This window comes from Idiotropiscis lumnitzeri, unplaced genomic scaffold, assembly GCF_059441095.1.
Source record: "Idiotropiscis lumnitzeri isolate Australia: NSW breed Sydney's pygmy pipehorse unplaced genomic scaffold, RoL_Ilum_1.0 HiC_scaffold_24, whole genome shotgun sequence".
Lineage (NCBI taxonomy): Eukaryota > Metazoa > Chordata > Actinopteri > Syngnathiformes > Syngnathidae > Idiotropiscis > Idiotropiscis lumnitzeri.
In genome coordinates this window covers 2,986,076-2,992,368 of record NW_028283562.1, presented here as the reverse complement: position 1 = coordinate 2,992,368, position 6,293 = coordinate 2,986,076, and positions in this window count along the sequence as shown.

The window sequence follows — 6,293 nt, the reverse complement described above, 5'->3', positions numbered from 1 at the left end:
ACTGTTTCGGCCATGAGGATGTCACAATACGAAATTCGTCCTTTTTCATGAAAAGTTGTGGGAGTGGCATTGCACTGTTCGGCAATAAAACAAAGCTGATTATGAGGTTCTAAATATGAACGACAACTCGTAAAACTTTACACACACATCAGGCCGAGCAAATTTATCAATATTTTATACGTTAGTTGTGCAGCTTTTTTGAAATGGCTCGCCATGGCCCTCGAGAAATGTTAAAAAAAGCAGCTCTGGTTGAGTGTTTCACCTCGCTTTTTGTAAATTTTATGGAGTACAGTGAACCCTCGGTTATCGCGGTTAACGGCGACCGAGACCACCCGCGAAAACTGAAAATCCGCGAAGTAGCGGCGCACCTTCAAAAATGCTTAAAAAAAATAAACAATATATATAATAAATATATATATATATATATATATATATATATATATATACGGGGAGAGAGAGAGTGAAATTCATGTTATAACAAAAAAACCAAATTATTATTAAAACGTATTATTTTTTTATTCCCCAGCCATTCTTTTAGTATTTATTTAATTACTCCGACTTTTACCTGCTGGTACGCCGTCCGGTGTGCCCTGTGAAATGAAAGGTGGCATTCTTTATTTATTTATTCATTTATTCATTCATAACTGACAGCCTCGCGCTCCGCTCGTGCCCGGGCAGAAGAGGTGCTCCAATTTGGCTTAACTGTGACACACGCCCGCCCTCCTCCCCCGGAGCTTCCATTCGGTTAAACTTAGGGGCCGCTTGGCACCGCCCGTGCCCGGGGAAGGTGCTCCTCTTCGGCTTACTGTGACGCGAGCATGCCCTCCTCCTCCGGAGCTTCCATTCGGTTAAACTTAGGGGCCGCTTGGAACCGCCCGTGCCCGGGGAAGGTGCTCCTCTACGGCTTAACTGCCACGCACGCCGGCCGGAGCTCTGGTACGGTCCGAACCGCGCGAAACGTCGCCACCGATCGTGTCCGGGGGAACGTGCTCTTCTTCGTCCACTCTCCTCTTCGCCCACGCTCTTCTTCGGCGCACGCCGGCCGTCTAACCGCTCCAGCGCCCCGTCGTGCCGCTCGGCGAAACTACAATGCCCCCGAATATTTTTTAGACCCGCGAAGCACTGAACCCGCGAAAGGTGAACCGCGAAGTAGCGAGGGTTCACTGTATGTATAAGACCAAGACCTACAAAAAAGTCTCTTGGAGCAATGAGCTAGGTTTTACAGGAAGTCGGCCATTTTGAATTTACTTAAAAGGGGGCGGGTCACCACAATGGACTTTGTGTAGAAATTATTATTGGGGCCCGAGCAGCGACCGCGGCGAGGTCCCTATTGTTTTTGTAGAAAACATTATTACTTTTATTATTATTATTATTATTATTATTAGGGCCTGAGCAGCGACCGCTGCGAAGTCCCTATTGTTTTTGTAGAAATTATTATTATTATTATTTTTCCGATTGTTCGATCGCATTTTTGACCCCCGAAACATGCACAAAAACTCACCAAACTTGGCAGTCTCATCGGGCATGGCGAAAAATTTGATATTTTAACGTCTAATATGAACAGGAAGTGAGTTATGAATTTTTGAAAGTCCGACTTTTGCCCTTTTTTGCATGTTTACAGGGGTCATTCTTTTGCACCCTGATCCTAAAGGCTTCATCTGATTGCCTTAAAATTCTGTCTGTAGCATCTGAAGACCTGGGACAAACACTGGGGCTAAAATTTTTTGTTTCCGAAATACTATATGACGGGGGCGGGGCTTCAAAGTTTTCACTTAAGATTTCCTTCGCCGCAATGGACAAAATGCTTAATAACTCTCCTGCACATGCTGCTAAAAATCCAAAACTTCACATGTACATAAAGAGTCTGTACCTGAAGTCATCTATATGTTTATATTCAGTTATACACCTTGCGCCAATCAATATCATTTTTTACATTTTGACGTACTGCATGGTGCCCTTTTTACGAATCCGATTGAAAATTGGCTAGAAAAGACTCAAGACATTGATCTTACTCTATCCCTATTTTTATGACTTTCCTTCAAAGGGCGTGGCTATTACGGTGCCGCAGAGTCTGATTATTCTCCGTGGCAACAAAAGTTCCTGCAAAATGATTCAGATGATCCATCTTCTGGAAATCTTTCACATTTGAGGATATTCAGGCCCTGAAGACGGCTGCCAACTTATTTTTGATCGCAGTGGTAGCGCCACCAACTGGTTAAAACAAATACAAATTATTTTCGTTGATGTTTTTCTCCGGGCAGGTGAACAAAATCTACCTTATATTTGCTCGGATGAGTGTTTAGGCCTTGAGCATGTCACAATACAAAAGTCTTTCGCCTTCTTCAGAGTGTCACATGATGCTGTCTTGTGACCCGTCTTTATCAGCTGATGTTCCATGAGGGCGTGACTTACCTGTCACAAGAATGAAGGCAAGTCACGCCCCCCGCTGTCCGTTCACTCCGCCAAGATGCTGGTCCAGGTGGTAGAGAGGATGAAGGCTCCCTTGTCTCTGTTCATGGTTTTTATGCCTCGCTTGCAGATCTCAATGGCCTCTCTGATCCAGCGCTGTTGTTTGTTCTCTTCTGTGCGGATGACCCTGCCCTTCTCCCGGTCCATGATGTGGTTTTCCCTTTTGCAGTGGTCAGTGATTGCTGATTTGTAATGTTCATGTTGTGCTTGTTCTTTTACTGCTCTGATTTTTTCATTTTTTTGACAGGTAAGTCACACCCTCATGGAACATCAGCTCAAGACACCATCATGCGACACTCTGAAGAAGGCAAAAGACTCGCCGAAACATGTCAGGTAAAAAATTAACCTAAAACATAATTGTCTGCTTTTAATGAATCAGTCAAATATCAATAATAAGAAGACAAAATGAACCTAATACAAATAAATGAATGCTTAATAACTCCCCTGCACATGCTCCTAAAAATCCAAACCTTCACCTGTAAATAAAACGTCCCGACCTGAAGACATCTTAATGTTATTATTTTGTTATACACACAGTGCCGCCAAGTGGAATCAAAAATTTGTTTTTATTTTAATTTTCACGTACTGCACGGTGCCCTTTTGACGAATCCGACTGAAAATGAGTCAGAAAAGATTCAAGACAATGATCTTACTCTCTGCCGAATTTTGTGACGTTTTGGCAAAAGGCGTGGCTATTAAGGTGCTGAAAAGTCCGATTGTACTCTGTGGCAACAAAAGCTCCGGCAACATGACTCAGATGATCCTATCTTCTCGAAGTTGTACACATTTGAGGATACTTCAGCCCTGAAGACATCTACCAACTTATTTTACATCGTAGTAGTAGCGCCACCAACTGGTAAAAGCTAATACAAGTTATTTTCTTGGATGTTTTTCTCCGTGCAACTCAACAAGGTCGCCCTCATATATGCTCGGATGACTGTTTCGGCCATGAGGATGTCACAATACGAAATTCGTCCTTTTTCATGAAAAGTTGTGGGAGTGGCATTGCACTGTTCGGCAATAAAACAAAGCTGATTATGAGGTTCTAAATATGAACGACAACTCGTAAAACTTTACACACACATCAGGCCGAGCAAATTTATCAATATTTTATACGTTAGTTGTGCAGCTTTTTTGAAATGGCTCGCCATGGCCCTCGAGAAATGTTAAAAAAAGCAGCTCTGGTTGAGTGTTTCACCTCGCTTTTTGTAAATTTTATGGAGTACAGTGAACCCTCGGTTATCGCGGTTAACGGCGACCGAGACCACCCGCGAAAACTGAAAATCCGCGAAGTAGCGGCGCACCTTCAAAAATGCTTAAAAAAAATAAACAATATATATAATAAATATATATATATATATATATATATATATATATATATATACGGGGAGAGAGAGAGTGAAATTCATGTTATAACAAAAAAACCAAATTATTATTAAAACGTATTATTTTTTTATTCCCCAGCCATTCTTTTAGTATTTATTTAATTACTCCGACTTTTACCTGCTGGTACGCCGTCCGGTGTGCCCTGTGAAATGAAAGGTGGCATTCTTTATTTATTTATTCATTTATTCATTCATAACTGACAGCCTCGCGCTCCGCTCGTGCCCGGGCAGAAGAGGTGCTCCAATTTGGCTTAACTGTGACACACGCCCGCCCTCCTCCCCCGGAGCTTCCATTCGGTTAAACTTAGGGGCCGCTTGGCACCGCCCGTGCCCGGGGAAGGTGCTCCTCTTCGGCTTACTGTGACGCGAGCATGCCCTCCTCCTCCGGAGCTTCCATTCGGTTAAACTTAGGGGCCGCTTGGAACCGCCCGTGCCCGGGGAAGGTGCTCCTCTACGGCTTAACTGCCACGCACGCCGGCCGGAGCTCTGGTACGGTCCGAACCGCGCGAAACGTCGCCACCGATCGTGTCCGGGGGAACGTGCTCTTCTTCGTCCACTCTCCTCTTCGCCCACGCTCTTCTTCGGCGCACGCCGGCCGTCTAACCGCTCCAGCGCCCCGTCGTGCCGCTCGGCGAAACTACAATGCCCCCGAATATTTTTTAGACCCGCGAAGCACTGAACCCGCGAAAGGTGAACCGCGAAGTAGCGAGGGTTCACTGTATGTATAAGACCAAGACCTACAAAAAAGTCTCTTGGAGCAATGAGCTAGGTTTTACAGGAAGTCGGCCATTTTGAATTTACTTAAAAGGGGGCGGGTCACCACAATGGACTTTGTGTAGAAATTATTATTGGGGCCCGAGCAGCGACCGCGGCGAGGTCCCTATTGTTTTTGTAGAAAACATTATTACTTTTATTATTATTATTATTATTATTATTAGGGCCTGAGCAGCGACCGCTGCGAAGTCCCTATTGTTTTTGTAGAAATTATTATTATTATTATTTTTCCGATTGTTCGATCGCATTTTTGACCCCCGAAACATGCACAAAAACTCACCAAACTTGGCAGTCTCATCGGGCATGGCGAAAAATTTGATATTTTAACGTCTAATATGAACAGGAAGTGAGTTATGAATTTTTGAAAGTCCGACTTTTGCCCTTTTTTGCATGTTTACAGGGGTCATTCTTTTGCACCCTGATCCTAAAGGCTTCATCTGATTGCCTTAAAATTCTGTCTGTAGCATCTGAAGACCTGGGACAAACACTGGGGCTAAAATTTTTTGTTTCCGAAATACTATATGACGGGGGCGGGGCTTCAAAGTTTTCACTTAAGATTTCCTTCGCCGCAATGGACAAAATGCTTAATAACTCTCCTGCACATGCTGCTAAAAATCCAAAACTTCACATGTACATAAAGAGTCTGTACCTGAAGTCATCTATATGTTTATATTCAGTTATACACCTTGCGCCAATCAATATCATTTTTTACATTTTGACGTACTGCATGGTGCCCTTTTTACGAATCCGATTGAAAATTGGCTAGAAAAGACTCAAGACATTGATCTTACTCTATCCCTATTTTTATGACTTTCCTTCAAAGGGCGTAGCTATTACGGTGCCGCAGAGTCTGATTATTCTCCGTGGCAACAAAAGTTCCTGCAAAATGATTCAGATGATCCATCTTCTGGAAATCTTTCACATTTGAGGATATTCAGGCCCTGAAGACGGCTGCCAACTTATTTTTGATCGCAGTGGTAGCGCCACCAACTGGTTAAAACAAATACAAATTATTTTCGTTGATGTTTTTCTCCGGGCAGGTGAACAAAATCTACCTTATATTTGCTCGGATGAGTGTTTAGGCCTTGAGCATGTCACAATACAAAAGTCTTTCGCCTTCTTCAGAGTGTCACATGATGCTGTCTTGTGACCCGTCTTTATCAGCTGATGTTCCATGAGGGCGTGACTTACCTGTCACAAGAATGAAGGCAAGTCACGCCCCCCGCTGTCCGTTCACTCCGCCAAGATGCTGGTCCAGGTGGTAGAGAGGATGAAGGCTCCCTTGTCTCTGTTCATGGTTTTTATGCCTCGCTTGCAGATCTCAATGGCCTCTCTGATCCAGCGCTGTTGTTTGTTCTCTTCTGTGCGGATGACCCTGCCCTTCTCCCGGTCCATGATGTGGTTTTCCCTTTTGCAGTGGTCAGTGATTGCTGATTTGTAATGTTCATGTTGTGCTTGTTCTTTTACTGCTCTGATTTTTTCATTTTTTTGACAGGTAAGTCACACCCTCATGGAACATCAGCTGATAAAGACGGGTCTCAAGACACCATCATGCGACACTCTGAAGAAGGCGAAAGACTCGCCGAAACATGTCAGGTAAAAAATTAACCTAAAACATAATTGTCTGCTTTTAATGAATCAGTCAAATATCAATAATAAGAAGAC